Source organism: Syzygium oleosum, unplaced genomic scaffold, assembly GCF_021117445.2.
Source record: "Syzygium oleosum isolate NSW1041296 unplaced genomic scaffold, Sole_v2.1 Sole_v2.21, whole genome shotgun sequence".
NCBI lineage: Eukaryota > Viridiplantae > Streptophyta > Magnoliopsida > Myrtales > Myrtaceae > Syzygium > Syzygium oleosum.
The window spans coordinates 3,299,705-3,322,399 of NW_026607505.1; positions in this window are offsets into that span (position 1 = coordinate 3,299,705).

The window sequence follows — 22,695 nt, forward strand, 5'->3', positions numbered from 1 at the left end:
CGAGCAAGATTTTTCTATCTTATTTTTGCAGCATTCCTGACTTGTAAACCCGGAGCAGCTGGTGATATCAATTCTTTCAATAGCCTCGACTCGAAGAGTCCCTTTTCCTAAGCCATTGACCAAACCCACGTTTTAGTCCTTATAAAGACCTCTCAGATTGGTCAAGTCATACTGATTTTGAGAATATCCGAACCCTTGTCAAGCACGATGAAGAGAGTTTGAGTGATTCTTATACCTGCATCAAAGGTCGGGTCAAAAGCCTTTCATTGAGAGTGAGTAGAAAGTCTTTTCTGATTAAAGGTCTCTCATTTAATGAGATCAAATTGTCAAAAGGATGAAATGGTTGTTCTTATTGATAAATTCCCCAGTGAAGCTTGGTAATGTAAGCAGATTCATGAATTATGTTTTCTCTGCCCCTGCGCATGTGTTGTTTTAACCTTTTTTCAGGTAAAAACAAGTGCAATGCAATTGGCTTTGCCATTTTTATAACACAAGAAGAAATCAGGTACGTTTACTAATTATTCTTCATTGTTTCTCTTTTCCCAGAATGTGAGACATGATCTCTTTCATATGTTCGCCAAGTGGAACAGGTGACATATCATTTGGTGTTGCCAAGTGGAGTACGCGGCACACCCCATTTTATGTTCGCCCGGTAGGATAGGCGGCATAATATCTCATTTGGTGTTGCCAAGTGGAGTACGTGGCACACCCCATTTTATGTTCGCCTAGTAGGACAGGCAGCATAATATCTCATTTGGTGTTGCTAAGTGGAGTACGCGGCACACCCCATTTCATGTTTGCCCAGTAGTACAGACAGCATAATTTCTCATTTGGTGTTGCTAAGTGGAGTACGCGGGACACCCCATTTCATGTTCATCCAATGGAAGAGGTGACATGATCCTTTTAGTGATTGCCCAGTGGTATGGGCAACACATCCAATTCTTTCTTTATATCATGCGCTATTTCGCATCTGTAGGAAACTACAGGCAACAGATAGGCAATCCAGTACCTCGAGAACCTTACTTCTAGTGGACCAGAAGTTTGGAGATCGAGGGAAGTCAAAGCATTATAAAGCTTTCCCTCACTTGGACGCTTTTTGTACGATCCGTATGTAAGGCTCTTTCACCGCTCTACACGAAGTGAGAAGCCTTAGCATACGTTCTTTATTGTTTGCATATCATGCATCATTGCATTAAAAAAAATCATTCATCATTTTGCATAGTTTAAATTTAGGTCTCAGTCTTTGAGCGAAACCTCTGCGAGCCTCCACTCAAAGAGGGGCAGCTGTTGACACCTAAATTTCGGCGCATCATTTAGTGGTTAATTGCATAGAAAATTAGGGATTAAATTTTAACCCCTGAACAAAAATATTACAAATCGCATAGCATAAAGTTTAGGTTCATATAGATTAACTGCATTTTGCATCGGATCGGTTGTGGTAAGCGAGCTTAAAATTCATTACGTAAATCGAGCTCGGGCACCGAACGAGACTCGGCTCACTCGGAAAGCATGGGCCGAAAATCACACGCAAAAGGGCTTGGTTGTCTTAATTTGAGCTTAAATTAGCCTATTATGCTTAATTAAAGAAAAGCCCAAATTAATTCAGCCCACTTAGAATTAAATTAAAGCCTAAACCTAAGTCCATTAGGACTAGAAAGCCCGGCTAATTGACCTAGGTTTACATTATAAATATATGTTTATGTCTCATAATCGAGGAGGGGGGCTCTGATAATTTTTCAAATCGGATTTTTAGAGAGACATACGAAGAGAATTTTGAGAAAAGTGAGAGAGAGAGAGAGAGAGAAGGAGACCGCCCGCCGCGCCGCACCATCGCCGCGCCGCGCCACCGCCCGCTGCACCACGCCGGAGCTGCTCCGCCCCTCAGCCATTGCATGCCTGCCGCGCCATTGCTCGCCGGCGAAGCCTCCGTCCTCTCACGCCGCGCGCTGCTGCCCCCGCCGCGTGCCACCGCCGCATGCCGTTGCCTCCTGCCGCGCGCTGCCGTCTCCCGCCGTGAGCCACCGCTACTGCACGCCGGTCTGCTGCTGCCTCGTCGTACACCACCGCCGTAACGGTGCCACCGCCGCCTGGACGTCCCTGCTCCGCCCGCCTGTGTCGCCACTGCTCGCTGCACAGCCACCGGAGAGCTGCCCTGCACCACCGCTCGCCAGCCAGAGTTGCCTTGCACCGCCATTAGCCCACCGCCTGTGCCGCCGCTGTTCGCTGCATAACCGCCGGAGAGCCGCCCATCCCCGCCTGTTGGCCGCGGTCCGGAGATGCCCGCCGCGCCGCCGTTCCTGTCGTGTCACCGTCGCTAGTCGTCACTGTTCCTGACGTCGCGCCGCCGCTCCCGACGCACCGCCGATCCGCAATCCCGATCCGCTGCAGATTCAAATTAGGAAAGAAATCTGCAAATCAGGTAATTACCATATTCCAATTTGATTCGAATATTTGGTTGCCTAATTTGTGCTTATTAATATCTAATTTTGCATATTTGGATAATAAGCATTATTCCAATTAGGATTTTATTTCCTTTTTTTTTGAAATCTTGGATATCTATTACATTTCAAATTTGGATAGAATTTAAAATTTTCAAAATCTTTTGAATATATCCAAGATATTTAAGATATCTAATTTTTTTCAAGATGTGATCGATTAGGAAAATTTCCTAATCCGCAACCGCACATGTGGAAATAAATATATCTATCAGGCTTTAAATAGAGTTATTTCCATAGCGGGTATTTCGAATTTTAGGATCGATCTGTCAGGCTTCAGATCGAAACTTAATTCGAAAGATTTAGCGGTTATATTTTTTTTACTGGATTTTAATTTCGAATTTCGATAAAAAAATACCAAAAATATTACTCTAGAATAGGTTAATTTCTTTAGTTTGAAATTGCATGTTTAGATAATTGGCATTTTTCATTCCGAATTTCATTAAAAAAATACAAAAAAATAATATGCCCGTCATTAGAAATAAGTCACGTCTTCGCATGACATATAGTTTGCATGTTAGGTTGCATTAATCGCATGTCAATTTTTTGCACGCCATTACATATAGGTTAGCTTTCATTTAAATAAATAAAAAAAATCAAAAAACAAATTTCTACACCTTTTAACTCTAAGTCAGGATTTATCAAAATTGTCAAATTGAGTATTTTTCTTGAAATTGGTACCGAAAGGGCGTTAGGGAATCTAGCGTAACCAAGTCCCCGAATCTATAATTTCTGGTTCGCAGAAATAAAATAGTACTCCCGCTATTTTATTTAGGTTTTTCATCAACCTACCTTAAATAATTAGTGGCGACTCCTATTGAAAATATTTGCATGTTCACGATTGGACCTAAATTGCGATTTGGTAGAGTTTGGGACAACTCGAGCTAGGTTAGTTAATTTAATTGATCTAGTAATCCATTAACCTAAAATCAAAAACCCGATTTTTTTTAGGTCGCGACACGCGATCATCCCTTACATACGAACATCATCGCCGACCCATGCGAACATCAAAACATAAAGCGCAAGCGGAAACGATTAAAAGCACCCAGACAAGATTAAAGACCAAGGATAGTAGAACACTTGAACAAATGAACCACATACTTCATTCAACGGCACGTACTTACAAAATCCAACCTTACATACAAAGGCCACTAGGGTTAAAACCACCATCATCAAAAGGGGCAAGTGGTCGGGTAGGTTAGCCTAGCTATACAAAAAGGGTCCACCAACTCCATGGGCTCCTCTTCGGGATCTTGCTCCATCGGCTCTTCCTCGGGATCCCAAAACGCTGTGACGGACCATTCATGGTTGGAGTAGGGGGTCTGAAATGGTTATACAATAACCATGAGAACGAGTCTCAATAAGCAACACCCTAAACCCTACCTAGGCCAATGCGTACCCAGACAAGTCTTACCCAAACACATAATAGAGCAACCACACGACTTAGGCCCTCGGGCCCAAATCAAGCATATAGTGATCCTGCAGGTTAGGCACGTAACAATAATGGCACTGAGCCCAACAATGGTACATACACCCATATCAATTGGCCACGAACACATGCCATGCACATGCTTGCACTCGAAAATGCACTCTTCGCACACTTGCCAATGTCATGCTTATGTTTGCACGATTCAATGCACACTTGCACACTTGCACACGTGCCAACTTTCCAATTATTCACTTCCGACCCGCGTAAAACGCATCAGGTCCGACCCGCGTAAACGCATCAGGTCCATCAATATCCAACACTTCTTGGCCCGCGTAAACGCATCAGGCGCAACACCGATCTCCATATACGGACCACACCCGCGTAAACGCATCAGGTTGGCCGTCTTCCGGCAATCCGGGCATCGTCCCGCGTAAACGCATCAGGACGGGTTCAATACCCCGTGTAAACGCATCAGGGCTTTATGTGACCACACATGCACATCCACTAGTTATTATCTGAACCCCGCGTAAACGCATCAGGGCGATTTAGGCGATTACATGCTCATGCCAGTCGTGCATACTCACATAATGCACATGTTATGCCAATGCTCAATATGCACACTCATGGCCATAACAATCACACTCGGGCACTCAATTTAAATTAGCCACAACACATATTTGGTACCCTAATTCATACGATTAATCAATATAATTGAGCACACTCAAGGCCCGCCATGCCCCTCAATTCTCGGTCACACTAGCACTCAACATGGCATTGCATAATCAAGCATAATTCACACCCAAATCAGCCACTACATGGCCCAACCAATCACACATGGCAATTCACGAACAAACCACATATTAGCCGTACAAGGCCCAATTAAATCCTCAATGGACAGCCACTAATCAGTCCGAGAGAGAGAAAAACCGAGAATATACAAAATCAGGTCCAAACTGGGCAGTTGCACAGTGACAGAAATCCATTTGAAATAAATAGCAAATCAATTCCAAAAATTATGAAATTTGGATATGTTGTACAAAACATCTCGATGAACATTTTTCATGAAGAACACAAAATCCATTTCTGTCTAGAACCACCTCTTTTTGTCATCCAAAGTCCGACATAAAATATTTCATTCGGACTGGCCATCCGGCTTTCAAAATGCATTTCAAGCAGTAACCAAATCTCCTTAGAAAGATTTGAAATTTTTATATGCCATAGCCACAAATGTCCCCAACAAGTTTTGTGAAGGAAGTATTTTGAAAATAGGTCTATAAAATTTATAAAAATTCGAACAGACCCGAAGGTCGGAGGAACACTGTTTCCGGCAGACTTATTTCGGTCCAAAGATGGACTTCCGAATGGCCTCAAATGATTTCCAAAAATTACCAAATTAAATTATGTCAAACTTCAAGATGTTATGAACAACTCTCATGAAGAATAGTTCCTCAAATTCGGCCCACACAAGTCACACCAAAAATAGCAAAATCCAGCGACGCAGCAGCAACCTTACCGGAAATCAACCAACAAGCACCACCAAGCAAACCAAGCACAACCAGCCACTAAACTAACTATCCACAGCCCTAATCCACCCCTAAATATGTCCATTAGTAACCCATTATTCTAACTAAGGCTTAGGGAGCACTTACTCTTAGCCTAAGCGAGAAAACCGAACAACAGGTGCAATAGAGAGCCTCGGCACGGCAATGGCTACTCCGGCAAAGCAACGGCGAGGGCGGACAGCAGATGGTAGCTCAGGTGGTCGGTGATGGTGTGAGGGTGATCGTGGGTGGTGGTGATGGCCGAGTGGTGGAGCTGGTCTCGGCTAGGAGAGGAAGAAGCCGAGCGAAAGCAGAAGACAGAAGAAGAGACAGCAGCAGCAGCGAAGGGATAGAAGCAGCAGCAACGTGATCAGCAGCAGCCCAGAAGAAAAGAAGAAAAAGATGAAGAAAGGGAAGAGACGGAGGATGGGGAAATGATGGGGAGTGGGTGAGTTGGTGGGGATGGTCAGCAGCGACGTGGGGGGGAGAGGAAGTCAGCAAAAGCAGCAGAGGTCAGCGGAAGTAGCAGAGGTCAGCAGAAGCAACTGCAGAAATAGAAGCAGAAACAAAAGCAGAAATAACGTGGGGCAGCATGGGGCGTTCGGCGGGGGAGGAGGAGAGGAGAGAGAGAGAGGAGAGAGAAAGTCAAATGCACTTGAGTGCGATCCGACGATCCTCGTGCAAATTCGAAAATGATCCAACGGCCTACAAAAAACCCTAATTATAAATTAGGAAAAAGGCTAAAAGATAATAACTAAAACACACTACGAGGGAGGTCTACTAGTCCAAATCCGCACCCGGTCAAAATTTCACTTTTCGCATATCCCGGGCAATATCGAGGCTGGCCACAATAATATCGACACCGTCCAATTAAATTTGTCCCAGAACTCCGAGAAATTCGACACCAACGTTTGAGCTATAATAACGGCCAAATTTGATCGAGTGCGATTCTAGCGAAATCTCAATTTTAAAAACAATAACCGAAAGTGATCAGTTCTCAGGCGAGATTTTACTATAAGCACACTGACGAATTACACGTTTTATAAATCCCAAAAATTGATCGAAATTCGGAATGTCACAAAGGTGGATCCCGATAAGTCCCTTCTTCAAAATATCACCAACTTGTTAATTGCTTGATGCCTATGGTCGCGAATCATTGGTTGGACTTCCCAACTCAATTAGCCATGTGGTAAATATGCCGATCCTTGACTTGCTTCAGTCCATATAGACTTTCAGAGAGTATCGGAAACCTTTTGAAATTGCGGTGCATGTCACTAGGCATAATGTGGTTTCCAAATGGTACCGGTCATGCCTGAGTTGACACCTAACTCATTTTCGTTTCTTTTTCTCCTTTTTCCATTAATGTTTGGACCATGTCGTATTTTGTGTTGCTTGCTTCATTAAAAAAAATTGCAAATTGGCTCAACAAAAATTATAAACAAGTGCAACATGAGGTCCCATAATTAAACTGTTTATCCTTACAATAGGTTGTCTAATTAAAAAAAACTGCAAAACTAATAGAACTAACGACATTTGGGCCAAAAGTTAAAAAAAAAAAAAAAAAAAAAAGTAAGCACATGAGTGTCCCATATTTGAATTTCTTATTTTGCTTCCATAAAAGTAAGGCGGCTTGTTAAGAGCTTGAGCATCATTGGTAAAGAAACCACCAAAGTTAATCATAAGAGAAGATATTTATACTCAGAAGAAATACACTTCAAAGAGCGAATAACAAGACTCTGATACCAATTGCTGGGGTCAATACTACAACCTAAGGAGGGGTGAACAGGATGTTTTAAAAGTTTTAACAACCTTTTGCGAAAATTAACAGATGCTAAGTAAAGATCAAGTTGAGTTGATGTTTCAAATATTGTGAGTTGATTGTTGTGCATATTGTAAAAGAGAGATAAACAGTAGCACATAATGATATATAGTGGTTCGGCTTTATCCCCAAGCCTACGTCCTCTCTCAACACTGACACAAGTCGAGTTGGAATGCAATAGTAATCTACTGAACAAGTTACACTCAGTACACACCAATCCTTTCAAATGAAAGATTACACTATCAAAAATTAGGTGTTGCTATCAATCAGTACAGTTGATCTTTTTCACAATTACAAGGTAGCAAGAATACTATAATGAAAGTAACAGATGAATGAGAGTTTTTTTGCCAAGAACACAGCTTGTTCCAGATTTATGGATTTTGTATTGCACGTGTCTAACATTTTGGCTTCGAGGATATTCTCTTATATAGCCATCTTCAATCTTCTCGTTGGAGATGTCCTGGAGAAGCAAAAGAGCCGTTAAAAATCCATTGGTGCTTCTGTCCAAAGATAGAATTGCCCATATAGTCCTTTTCTAGAACATTTGCAGGCTACCTAAAAAAGCTTTTGCTGTTGTCCTATTGCTGCGGCTATAACACATCTGTCAAATAGCCTGTTCTCTAATTCTCTGTTGACTTCTGATTCTTTTGTTATGGCTGCCCAGTCGACAATGGCTATAATGGTGAGCCAACTACCATACTCAAAGATTAGTTGCTCTAACATCACCAGTGGCTTGATATCTTCAACTGTCAGGACATCCCCAAACCGGTCTTGCCACCTAGGGGGTTTAGCTAATGGATTAGTAAGTTAAACCTAGCTTGGGCTCTCTCAAGCCTATACCAATTCGCGATTTAAGCTCAAGTCATTAACACACAAATCAATTTTATATAGGAGTCGCCATTAATCAATTTTTTGTGGGTCGATTAGACACCCAAGTAAAGCATGGGAGAATTGCTTCACTTCTACGAGCTAAAGATTCAATGGGTACGATGACTCGATTATACTAATTGACCAACTAGTTCCCTTTCGGTACCTAAACTTGTTAAATCAACAACTAATGTGTTCATGTAGCAGTCTTACCAATAGTGAGTCCTAAAACTCCATCCCTAACCAGGCTAAGGGAACAACAACGCATCGGAAGTGTGCGAACAACGACCTAACATGCTTCTAATTGACCACATACAAGGTTGCACTAAACATGCAATTCAAACATGTGAACCAAACAATGTGCAATCGAGCAGTAATCAAAATAGAAATGTGCAAACAACGGCCTAGCATGCCTCTAAGAATATTCAAAACCCTATTGTAAAGCCCTAAGGGCATATTGAATTCGAACCTAATTTTTATCAAAGATTTTAAAACATTTTTAAGAAAAACTACCCAAAATCTAATTTCCGAGCTTTTTCTTAATTTTAAATAAAAAATAAAAAATTTCGGAATTTTATTAATAATTTTTTTAAAAATATTTTTTAATATTATAAAAATACGGACCTGGCTCGGATCTCCACATCCGACCCGGGCGCGCCGGCCCGGGTCCACCGCTAGGTGGGCTTCACGATTGGGCCCAACTCGGCAATACCCAAAAATTCAAACAAAAACAAATAAATAAAAATAGCTGAGCCCAACCCACAAGAAATAAAACCCTAAAATAACAATTTAGCCGATTACGCCTAATCCGGCCTACCCACAAAATGGCCCAAAACCTGAAAGACCCATTCTAGTCCTAAACTAAAATGCCCAAAGCATATAAACCCTAATAAATTTAAGACCAGCCCAAACACCAAACCCTACCCAGTTACGACCTACGCACGAAATGGCTAGGCCAGCTCCTTTTACCCCCGTTTAGGCCGGCCCAGCCCGGCCCTTCTTCTTTTCCCCCAGGCCCGCATCTCTTTTGTTTCATCTCTCTCCTTCTTCTCACGGGTGACAGAAAAGCAAAGGAGGAGGGGGCAGCAGCATAGAGAGAGGGAGCCGAGGGAGCTTGTGCGTGGGAGTGAGAGCCGAGAGATTTGGAGAGAAAGCAAGGTCGAGCGAATCTCTCTGACAACAGCCGCGCCCCTAACCCTAGCGACGCCCCCGAGATCCCACTCCCCAACGTCCCACCACCCAGTAGATTTTTTCTTCGAGTTCAACCCCCTTCATTACGAGGATCCCAGCTTGGCAACATTGAGGCAGCGGGTCATAACTCGATTCGCTTCAAGTTCACCTTCCGACCGTCGCCGCCAAGTCGGGTAGGGACCCTCACGGCCGCGCATTCCGATGCCCTGTTTTTCCCCAATGCTCTATTTTTTTTTAATATACATGAAAATCTTTGATAAAAAAATTGTGTTCATAATTAAACTAGCTCTTAGGGCTTCACAATAGGAATTTGGGTATTCTTAAAGATAACCACCGGCCTTATCTTTCCAAGTGTGCTATTAAAGTGGATTTCCAAAAAGCATATGACACTGTTGACTGGAGCTTCTTAGAAAAGGCTTTATTGGCCTTCAACTTTCCTGTCTCCTTTACCAAGCTGGTGATGGCTTGTGTTACGACAGCTAAATTTTCAGTTTCCATTAATGGGGAATTGCATGGCTACTTTGGGAGCTCTAGGGGCATTCGCCAAGGAGACCCTCTATCGCCTTACCTTTTTATTCTGGTTATGGAGATCTTCTCGGGCATTCTAAAGGCTAAAACTGATATGCCGGATTTCCACTGGTTTTGGCGATGCAAAAAGACCCGGTTATCGCACCTCTTCTTTGCGGATGATGTGCTGCTGTTCTCAGAAGGTCACTTGAGGTCAGTTCAACTGATAAATGAATCTCTCCTCTTGTTCTCTGATTGGTCTGGTTTAAAACCGAATAAGGCGAAAAGCAATATCTTCATCTCGGGAGGGACTCAGGCGTTGCATGACCAGCTAATTCAATGCCTCGGGTTTCAGCAGGGTACATTGCCATTTCGTTATCTTGGTGTGCCTATGATCTCAACTAGACTGCGTAAGATGGACTGTAAAGCCTTGATTGATTCTATCACGGCTCGTGCCCGTTCCTGGTCCCAACGCTTTCTTTCCTTTGCTGGTCGCCTACAGCTTATAAAGTCGGTCTTGCATTCCATTCAAGTATACTGGGCCACCATCTTTTCTCTACCCAAATCAGTATTGCATAGTATTGAGGCTGTTCTGCGGCAGTTCCTATGGAAAGGCCCTGACCTTGGAGTTGGTGGTGCTAAAGTAGCGTGGAAGGCTGTATGCTTACCCAAAGAGGAAGGTGGACTAGGCATCCGGAGACTTGAGGAATACAATAATGCTATGACTTTAAAGCACATTTGGCTTATTTTCACTGACAAAGAATCGTTGTGGTGTAAATGGGTACACTCTAATTTTTTAAAGAAGGCTAATTTCTGGATTGTGTCTAAACCTACCTTCTGTTCCTGGACATGGAAGAAAATTCTTGATATGCGCGCTTCTGCCCAAACTATGTTCCGGTGGAATATTGGAAATGAAGCGATCTGTCTCTTCTGGTTTGATAGCTTTGGCGGCACAATAGGGGGCCGCTCTACCCTCTCTTTAGCGATGTCGAGATCTACCAGTCGCGCATTCCTCGGGAGACTACAGTACGGTCCTTCTATGAAGGCTCCTGGCAACCATCTAATACCCTGGCCACTATTATGAGTTGGAGGGATGCCACTCCGATCTTTATGGACAGTACGATGGATAACTTCATCTGGACTCCTCATCCATCTAAATCCTTCTCTGTTAATCGTGCTTGGAATCATATCCGAAGGAAATGGCATCCAACCCCTTGGCATTCCTTCATCTGGGACCGACACATAGCTCCCCGTCATGCCTTTCTTCTATGGCTAATATCTCTTAACCGGCTACCTACCCAGGTATTCCTGTTACATAATCACAGGATTGACGATGCCTTGTGCGCTTTTTGTGGTTCTACACCAGACTCAATCAACCACCTTTTCTTTGAATGCGCCTCCACCAGTAGATTGGCTTCTCTTTGGGCGACAAAATGTAATCTACCCTGTTGCAACCGTCCCTGGCAAGATCATATTATGTGGGCAATGCAAGTATGCGGAGGATCCTCGTTTGCTCACCGCATCTCTAGATTTTCCTTTGGGGCTTTATGTCACATTATTTGGACCGAAAGGAACAATGCGATCTTCAGGAATAAGAGCGTCTTTATCCCTGGCATGCGTAAGCATCTTTTCAAAGTCGTCAAGGACAAGGCCATCTCTATGGGGAGAGTTGAGGACACATATAGGAACCGCATTCTACGAGAGGAAGTGGGACCTACCTCCTTCTATCTTTGGGTAGTTGCTCCCCATGTTGGTGCCCTCTCCAGGGATTTCCGGAGTTTTGACGTCGCCCTTCCAACCTGCGGCTGGATTGGTTGTCTTTGTTTTTTTTATTTCTATTTTCCATGTTCTTAGCCGTCCTTCGGCTTGTTGTATAGTTCCTGCTGGACCCTCTTGACCTTGTATGGACATTACTATGTCCTAATATGGTCATGAGCTGGTTTGGGCTTAGGTTGTACTTGGTGTTGTGAAAAGTTATACATATTCTTACCTTACCAAAAAAAAAACGCTATGTCTTTGTTTGCACATTTCTATTTTGATTATCACTTGATTGCGCACTCTCAATATATTGGTTATCGTTTCTCTTTAGCTCGGTTAGGAATAGAACCGTAGGACTCATGATTTGCAAGAAGGGTGCTTGAACATTTTAGTTGATGATTAAACAAGGTTAAGTACCGAAATGGCACTAGTTGATTGATTAGTGTAATTGTTGGCGAGATTTTCTCCTCCAGCCTGGAGAATATATGCTATCCTATTTTGTATTATCACCTTCCTATTGTGATGTAAATTCCTATTTTAGGTTGTTTGGTTCCTTGTTGAAAACAACCTCTGCTGTATATAAAAAGGCATGAATAATAGGTTCACTCCCATAAATAAAAGAAAAAAAAAGGAGAAGTCAGCGGGAGTTTGGTCGAGGACGTAGGCTAAGTTGCTGAACCTCGTAAATATTTGTGTCTCTTCCTTGTGTGTGTGATTTGCCTGCATTATATTCCAAACTTCAACATGGTATCAGAGAAGGAATCTCGTTAATTCTTGATTTTTTGGTGGTTTTTCTTTTACTGGTGCCTTATTTTTGGGGTCTCAATGTCCGCTGCCTTGGTCCATTGCTGCCTAGATCACCGGCAAGCTCATCTCATCCTGATCGCCTTCAATTGCGAGGCAAATCGTGACATCAGATCTCCTTTGCCGCCATCAAACTCCGATTGCAGCCCAGATCGGAGCGGGAACCGTTCTTCTCCGGTGCAATTCACACAGCCCAGGCCTTGTCGGTCCGACCAGAGCCAAACCAGTCTGATCTAACTCATATTGCCATCCCTCTAGCTGAGTGAACGATGGCTGATTCTGGAAAAAACAAAGCAGATAACGAAACCCAATCTCATGACAAGGGATCCGGGTCGGGTTCCACAAATACTGTGATTCAGGAATCTCATAATCAAAGATTAACGTCTCTATTGTTGAATGGAAGAAATTTTCTTCCTTGGTCAAGAGCTGTCACAATCGCGCTTGGTGGAAGATCTAGACTTGGCCATATCAATGGTCAGACTAAAGCCCCGCCAGAAACGAGTCCCATGTCGGAGGAGTGGCAAGCCCATGATCACAATGTTATGTCTTGGTTATTTAATTCTATGAAGCCAGATGTTTATGAAATTTTTGCTTATTCTGACTCTGCGCAAGAGTTATGGGAAGCCCTGGTTGAGATGTATGGGCAAGCCAATAATGCATCTAGAATCTTTGAACTGCAGCAAGGCTTGACCAGCACAAAACAGGGTGCAAATCAGAGTTTTACTAAGCACCTGGGAAAGATGAAGAAACAATGGGATGAACTTCGCCAATATAGACCAACTACCAAGAATGTGTCCGATTATGCAAAGAGGGAAGAGCAAGATCGGATTTTTCAACTTTTGGCTAGTCTCAAACCTGATTTTGAAGAAACTAGAAGAGAGATTCTTCAACGGCCTGAGTTACCGCCCTTTAACACGGTCTACTCTATCATTCAAAGTGAGGAAACCAGGCGCCATGTCATGCGCTCCAAATCAGATTCACCTGCTGTTCTCTTAGAAAGTTCAGCACACCAAGTGAGTGAAAATCCAAGTCATCTTGCTCCAGGTGTGTGCGCTTCCAAAGGAAAAAGTAACGGCCTATTCGATTTTTTTGTGACCACTGCAGGAGAGATGGCCACACCAAAGAGAGGTGTTGGAATCTTCACCCACACCTGAGACAAAATAAAAAGGGACTCACAGCTAAGACGGTAGTTTCGGGTAGCAACCAGGATCTTCAAGCCAAATTGGAATCCTTAGCTATCCAGGTTCAACAGCTCTTGCAATCTCATGGTAATGGGCCCAATACAGTCAACACCACCAATGCCAAATCTGGAAATCTTGCACAAACTTTTGGTGATATTCATGCTCTTGCTACTCTCTCTAAATTTCGGTTTATAGTGGATTCAGGAGCCACGGATCATATGTGTACTACACCAAATATACTATTTGATATTGCTGCTAGTACATTGCATGCACCTGTAACTGTAGCTAATGGTGGGCAAGTACCAATACAAGGTGTTGGAAAAATTGACTTTTTTTCCAAAAAATCTGATGCTTTATTTGTTCCACAATTATCCTCTAATTTGATGTCTGTTAGTAAATGCACTGCACAATGGAACTGCAATGTTATTTTTACTCCTTCAAAGGTGTTGTTTCAGGATCGACACACCAGGAGGATAATTGGTGAAGGTCAGTTGCAGGACGGGCTATATACTTTGGATGTTGGAAACTTTGCTCTGGTGACTAGGAAGGAATGTTCATATGCGTCTACACTGTGGCACCGACGTATGGGTCATCTGTCTGACAGAGTATTACAGGCTCTTGAAAACTCATGGGTTCATGATGCTAGTAGTTGTGACCCATGTCATTTTGCAAAACAGCATAGATTACCATTCTCTCATAGTTCTCATAAATCCGAACAATTGTTTGAGTTAGCACATTCAGATGTTTGGAGCTCTCCAACTATTTCTAAAGAGGGGTTTAAGTATTTTATTTCATTTGTTGATGATAAATCTAGAGCTACTTAGTTGTACCTCCTTAAATTTAAAAGTGAGGTTCTTGGAGTGTTTCAAGAATTTTGCAATATGGTGAAGACCCAATTTAATACAGTGATCAAAATACTTCGCATAGATAATGGCACCGAATACACTAATCAACATTTTCGGAGCTAGGTCCATGGTCTAGGAATCATTCACCAAACTTCCTGTGTGGGAACTCCACCACAAAATGGAGTGGCCGAAAGGAAGAATCGACATTTACTTGAGGTCACTCGTGCCTTATTGTTTTCTGGTAATATTCCAAAAAGTTATTGGTCGGATGCAGTTCTCACTAGTTGTTACTTAATTAATCGCCTCCCTAGTCGTGTTTTAGGCTATGTTGCCCCTATGGAAATTCTGTATGGAAGGAAGGTTAATATTACCCACTTAAGAGTCTTTGGCTGCACCTGTTATGTGCATTTGCAGAATGGTGACAAACTGGATCCCCGGGCACGGAAATGTATTTTTGTTGGTTATTCTTCCACCAAGAAGGGCTATAAATGTTTTGACCCTACCACCAAACGCCTGTATGTCTCACGTGATGTATTTTTTTGATGAAACTCACATGTTTTTCTCTAACAAGGCCCAAACTCAAGGGGAGTATGAAGAGTTCTCGTGTGATTTTGCCCCTGTTCCAATACTTGATCCTAATATGAGTAGTGGATCTGAGCTAGCACCCAAGAGTGGACCCAGATTAGTGGATGGACAGGAGTTGGTGGCTGATCAAAATTCTAAGCATCAAGGAGATGACCCTGTAGAAGCCGAAAGTGTGGGAAATGAGCATGATGAGGAAGGTAACGAACAGGCCCCACCTCTTAGATGAAGTGCACGTGTGCCTGTGCCCTCAACTCGTCTCCGTGATTATGAGATAGCCTACACAGTTCAACACCCAATCCAGAAAGTTGTCGGGTATGATAAAATTTCTGCTACTCATTTGAATTATTTGGTTATTATCGAGGAGCAGCATGAACCAAATAATTATCTTGAGGCAAGCAAGAAAGAGGTTTGGGTTAAAGCCATGGAAGATGAACTTGAAGCCTTGAATCGGAATCACACTTGGGAATTAGTTCAGCTACCGAAAGGCAAGAAAACAGTTGGATGCCGATGGATTTACAAGATTAAATATAATAGTGATGGGTCGATTGAGAGGCATAAAGCTCGACTGGTTGCTAAAGGTTACACATAGACGTATGGTATTGACTACAAGGAGACATTCGCTCCGGTAGCTAAAATGAATACCGTGCGGGTACTTATGTCTGTAGCAGTGAACTGTGATTGGCCGCTCTTTCAAATGGATGTGAAGAATGCCTTTCTTCATGGAGATCTCGAGGAAGAGATATATATGGATCTCCCACCTGGACATCCATTGCAGAATAAAGATGGATTGGTTCACAAATTAAAGAAGTCGATATATGGTCTTAAGCAATCCCCTCGAGCATGGTATGGTAAGCTAAGTACAGCCCTCCTCAAGTTTGGATTCAAGACAAGTGCAGCTGACTCCTCCATGTTTACCCGATCTGATGATAGAGGTATTGTGGTGATTCTTATTTATGTCGATGATTTGGTTATTACTGGTAGTAACTTGCAAGGAATTGAATCGCTCGAATAGCAGTTGAACAAAGAGTTTGATATTAAAGATCTCGGGAAGTTGAAGTATTTCTTGGGTATAGAAGTTGCTAGATCTCACAAAGGCATATTTCTATCCCAAAGAAAATATACCTTGGATCTGTTGAAAGAAACCAGTAAGTTGGGAGTGAAACCTGCAAACATTCCTATGGAGTACAACAGCAAGTTTGACACTCAAGACACCCCCTACAAGATGTTGGGTAGTTTCAACATCTGGTGGGTCGACTAATCTATTTGACCATTACTAGGCCAGACATTGCATATGCAGTCAGCTACGTGAGCCAGTTTATGCAAAAATCGACTCAAGGTCACATGGAGTTAGTAAACCATCTTCTTCGTTACCTGAAGTCCTCTCCAGGGAGAGGAATTTTGATGAAAAACAATGGTCATACTGAGGTTATTGGTTACACAGATGTAGACTAGGCTGGTAATCCAATAGATAGGAAATCTACCACAGGTTTTTGCATTTTTGTTGGAGGAAATATAGTCACTTGGAAGAGTAAAAAGCAAACAGTCGTGGCACGATCTAGTGCTGAAGCCGAATATAGAGCTATGGCTACAACAACAAGTGAAATAGTGTGGCTTCGGTTGTTGCTTCAAGAGTTAGGGTGTGGTGCTGCAGTTAAACCAACCAAATTGTTCTGTGATAATCAGGCTGCAACACATATTGCATCCAATCCAGTATTTCATGAGAAGACAAAACACATTGAAATTGATTGTCACTTTGTGAGGAAGAATGTTCAGGACAAAACCATTGAGACACTTTTTGTTCGCCGCGAGGATCAACTAGTAGATATATTCACCAAAGCCTTGGCTAAAGGCATGTTTCAGAATCTGGTGAACAAGTTGACTTCAGATGAAGTTTTCACTCCAACTTGAGGGGGAGCGTTGGCGAGATTTTCTCCTCCAGCCTGGAGAATATATGCTGTCCTATTTTGTATTATTACCTTCCTATTGTGATGTAAATTCCTATTTTAGGTTGTTTGGTTCCTTGTTGAAAACAACCTCTGCTGTATATAAAAAGGCATGAATAATAGGTTCACTCCCATAAATAAAAGAAAAAAAAAAGGGGAAGTCGGGGGGAGTTTGGTCGAGGACGTAGGCTAAGTTGTTGAACCTCATAAATATCTGTGTCTCTTCCTTGCGTGTGTGATTTGCCTGCATTATATTCCAAACTTCAACAGTAATCAAGTCCCCGAACTCATTGAATCTCTAGTTTGTAGAAATAAAGCAATTCTCTCACGCTTTACTTAGGTATCTAATTGGCCCACCGAAAACTAATTAGTAGCGACTTCTAGTTAAAAATCGCTTACATGTTAAGAACTTGAACCTAAGTCGTGAATTGATATGGGCTTGGGAGAGTCCGAGCTAGATTTAAATTTTAGTAATCTATTAGCCAAACCCTAGGTGATGCACCGTGCGAGGAGGTCACAACAGCATGGCAAGCAGTAGACAATAGTAGCCGTTGATGGGATATTAGAAATAATCTACTTACCTATCACGCCCCAAACCCCTACGAGCTCGCGACATCCCTTGCTGCGGTTGAAATGATGCGACGTCCCAGGAACGTCGCCGACCCAACCCAAACATCAGAGCCACATGCGGAAGCGAATAACAAAACCCCGGACAGAAAGATGACGACAACGGGGTAGACCACCACTACAATCAAACAACAACATATTCATACAGCACCAAATATACAAACATTATATTACAAACATATACAGCAACCTAGCATTCGCAACCACCGTCATAACAAAAGGATCGGATGGTCTGGTTAACCTAGCTTCGCTACAAGTCGACTTATATCACACAACCCCTAAAATTTACCTTAGGGAAGCTACTGGTCACCATCTTCCATTCTGCTCCTGATTCTCTGGCTTGCCTCCGAAATTCACCTGCAGCTGCACTGGGCACCGAAGGCAGCTCCCCATACTTCCAAAAAGAGGAGACGGACTTCCCGAGTCTAAGGCTGGGGTTCTGAAAGTGGCGGTTATACAATCGTGAGACGAATCTCAATAAGTGTACAACCCCAAACCCCACGTAGGCACTCACGTATCGCCAGACGAAAACACACATAACACACAACGATCAGCCAAACTAACAATCACATTCGACCCTACCTGGAATTCCTCATGCACGTCCCTGCACGTTAGTCAACCACACAGCCAGTATGCCACAGAAATACATCACAGCCGCGCGCGTGCCCCGATTGTAGAGCAAAATCCACTTGGGCACGTCCCATACCATGCCTAGCAGTTTTTACCCCATAATCGAGCATCACACCACACGATACAAACACACTCGCACCCCAACTCACACCACACGACACGTCACTTTCTTAATTTCACTCGTCCCGCCAATTCTTGCTCATTCTCAACCTTTCCACCACCACCGCGCCCGCGTAAAACGCATCAGGCCAACGGTCTTCTGACCTCGTCAGGCATCGTCACCCCGTCGGGTCGGGCATCGTCACCTCGTCAGGGACGGCATCGTCCCGCGTAAACGAACACGCCTCAGGACGGAATCCTACACACACTTTCCTTCTACCGTGCCCGCGTAAAACGCATCAGGCCAACGGTCTTCTGACTACGTCAGGCATCGACACCTCGTCAGGCCGGGCATCGTCACCTCGTCAGGGACGGCATCGTCCCGCGTAAACGAACACGCCCCAGGACGGATCCTTTCCAACCAATCCCACATTTCCAAACCTTCGTTCCACACTCTCCACACGTACCACGCCACCACACAAACACACTGCCAAACATACACACTTCACACACATTCCATAATTTCGCATTCTCGTCACACGAACACGCACCACTTAACCACACGCTCTTGGCACGCGAATTCAATGCACATTCACATCACCATATCACCACACTTCACGGCTACACAAACACGGCACACCACCACACCACATTCAGCCCAATGCACAAACCAAATCAGCCCACAACGATTTCCAAGCCAACCAACAAGCACAATCACACAACCACGCACAAATTTCCATTCAAGGCACAATCCCATTAATTAATCGCACAAATTAATTCCGATCAAACCCCAACATCACAGCCCTAATCCAAGCTCCCTAAACCTCAAAATTTCATCGCCTAATCAGTCCGAGAGAGATAAAAACCGAGAGTGAACAAAATCGGGTCCAAACTGGGCAGTTACACAGTGACAGAAATCCATTTGAAATAAATAGTAAATCAATTCCAAAAATTCTGAAATTTGGATATGTTGTACAAACCATCTTTATGAAAATTTTCCATGAAGAACTCGAAACCCAATTCTAACCGTAAACACCTCGTTTTGACACTCAAATTCAGACGAAATCCGGTTCGCTCGGACAGCCCCTCAGGCCAACAAAATACAACTCATTCGGCACCCAAATCATTTTGGAAAACCTTGAAATTTTTATATGTTATAACCACAAATGTCCCCAAAAATTTTTGTGAAGGAAGTATTTTGAAAATAGTCCTGGAAAAATTTATAAAAATTCGAACAGACCCGAAGGTCGGGTGAACAGTAAATCGGGCAGTTTTATTTCGGTCCAAAGATAGACTTCCGAATGGCATCAAATGATTTCCAAAAATTCCCAAATTAAAATATGTTATAGGTCAAGATTTTGGGAACAACTTTCATGAAGAAATCTTCCTCAAATTCGGGCCACACAAGTCACAGTAAAAATAACAAAAACCAGCGACGCAGCAGCAACCTAACTGGAAATCAGCCAACACACACCACCGAGCAAACCAGCCACTAAACTCACCCTAAACCGAGCCCTAAACAAGCCTAACAATACCCGAGGTCCTAGGCGACATTTGGGGAGGTCACTTACCTAAAAAGCGAGACAGAACGGGGCTGGAACGGTGGCTGAAACGGCGGAACAGCAGCAGCAGCAGCGGTGATGGAAGGAAAAGAAGATGAAGAGAGTGAGAGAGAGAGAGAGAGAAAGAGAGAGAGAGAGAGAGAGAGAGAAACTGATCGTGAAGGGGGGGGAGTGACCGGCTTGGGGAGCAAGAATGGGAGGAGAGAGAGAGGTTTGACTAGTTGGACCAATATTTCTAAAAATGCCCAAAATGCCCTTGAACACTTGGCCCACATTAATCCTTATCCAATAATTCAAGGGCAATGTGGTAAATCAATAATTCCAATTTATTTTTTCACTTATTTTAGTCCTCAATTATTGCCCAAAATTGTCCAAAATTCGGAATTCCCAATACCGGGTCCAGGGGCAAAATGGTAATTTTCCGGTCCCGGGGCGAAATTCCAATTTTCGCACATACGGGTTCCATATGGGCGTGGCCAACATAATATAGCGTCGGATCCGCGAAATTCACTTTTTAAGCCCTCGGAAATTGACTGCAAAGTTTCGGGAATAAAATAATATTATTTTTTCGCTTCCGAGCCAAAATTCCAATTTTTGACCGTAACGACTCTAAATGCACGTGGCCAACCCGAAATGACGCTAGCCTCGAAAAATAACCTCAAATGACCTCAAAATCCAACTTTGGTGTCCTCAGGGGCAAAACCGTAATTTTTCCGGTCCCGAACCGAAATCCATTTTTTTGCAGAAATGGGTGGCCCCAAGGTTGGCCAAGCCAAAAACGTCATCGGCCGCTCAAAATTGTCACTTTCAAAATTCTCGATTCCCGAGCCCGAATTCCAAGAAATGACTAAAATTGAACAATCGCGACTTTAGCTTATCTCTGGCTAACGGGTGGCTCTCTGAAATTACGCGCTCTCGACCCGTGACCGACACTAAGTCAAATCACGTTTAAGTTTACTCTACCCAGGACGACCTCGGTTGTCATATAATTGCGATGGTCTGTCACTTGTTCCCTTCGGACACGATCAATCAGATAGACCGGTCTCGGTTGGCTCAAAACATTCCCTCGTCAATTCATATGGTCGAAGATCGAACCCAAGTCGAGTTCTTTGGTCGTGCGAACTCAATCCCGTAACGGCCCTACCCCTAAGGTTAGCATCCCGTGAATGCGCATTTCCGGGTGAGACCTCACTATAGTGCATTGGTCAAATTCATTTCTTAAATCCCGGGAAAAGGATCGAAAATTCAGACTGTTACATTACCTAGGCGATATCAAATAGTAATGCTAATGGTAAGGAATTATTTGGGGGACAAAATAAATGCTACCATAGGAAAAAGTAGACGGGAGCTCTTAAAGTCGCACGTGACTGCCTAAAGTTAAGGGTTGCGTCTTTCAAAGTTTGTGGGCTCAAATTTTGTGGCTGAACTTGTGAATTTTTGTTCCAAGGATTTTGGCTACACATTTCACTTGGGAAAATTACCAAAACAGTCCTAAACATATTGCAATTGTACCAATTCAGTCATAAACATTTTTTTGTTGTCAATTCAATCCTAAACCTTTTGTATTTGTGCCAATTTAGTTCATCCAGTCAATTTTGGCTAGCTGGCATTGACGTGGTCAATTTTGGCCAGCCGGCACTAACATGGCAATTTCAAAAAAAAAATTAAAAAAAATTTCAAATTTTTTTCGAATTTTTTTTTCATGTATTTTTTTTTGCTTTCCTTCTTCCTCTGACCAGTGACTGGCTAGGGGCTAGGACCGGCGAGGTCGAGATGACCTCGCTGGCAACTGGTCTAGCCATGGCTAGCCGAGCTCACCGTCGTGGGCAAGCTCACCTCGCTGTCGCTAGGCAAGGTCGTCGTCCCGCCATGGCCGACCTCTCCCGCTACAGTGATGTCGCCTAACCATGGCTAGATCTGGGCGAGGTCAAGCTAGCCTAGCCCAAATCTGGCCATGGCTGGGCGACCTCACTATCGCGGGCGAGGTCGGCCATGGCAGGGCGACAAGCTCGCCCAGTGATGGCAGGGTGAGCTCACCCTTGCCATGGCTAGACCGGTGGCCGGCAAGGTCACTCGACCTCGCCGGCCCTAGCCCCTGGCCTGTCATTGGATCGACCAAGGGAAGAAGAAAAGAAAAAAAAAATAGAAAAAAAAAATTTCGAAAAAAAAATTGAGAAATTTTTTTTAAAAAAATTAAAAATTGCCACATCAGCATTGGCCGGATGGCTGGTGTCTACGTCAGTGCCGACTAACCAAAATTGACCGGATGGACTGAATTGGCACAAAAACAAAAAGTGTATGACTGAATTGGCCAAAAAAAAAAAGGTTTACGACTGAATTGGCACAATTGCAATAGGTTTAGAACTGTTTTGATAATTTTCTCCATTCACTTAGGAAGCTCAAGTGGAGCACTGATAGTCTCCATCTGAGCGCTAGATTGGAGCCTATAAATAGGGCTTTGGAAAGCCTCAAGACTCTAAGTTGAGAGAGCTCGCCAAACAGAGAGAAAAGAGAGAGTTGCTCGTCTGGGAGTGAGAGAAATAAAAGAGTGGAGTGTGTGTTTGTATGAGTTAGTTTGCCCTTAGTGTTTTATTAGTGAAGTGAGAAAATAAATTGTAATACTGATCGATTGAGCTTTTTGTGTTCACAAATAGTTTGTGTGTTAGGTGTTTGAGACGAAATTTTATTTGTACGTCATACCTGTAACATATTTTGGTATAAGTGTGTTTCGGGAAGAATGGTTTTTTATAATCAGTTATAAATTAAGGGAAGTTTAAGAGCGTCATCGCCTATTACAACTTTCTTATAGTAC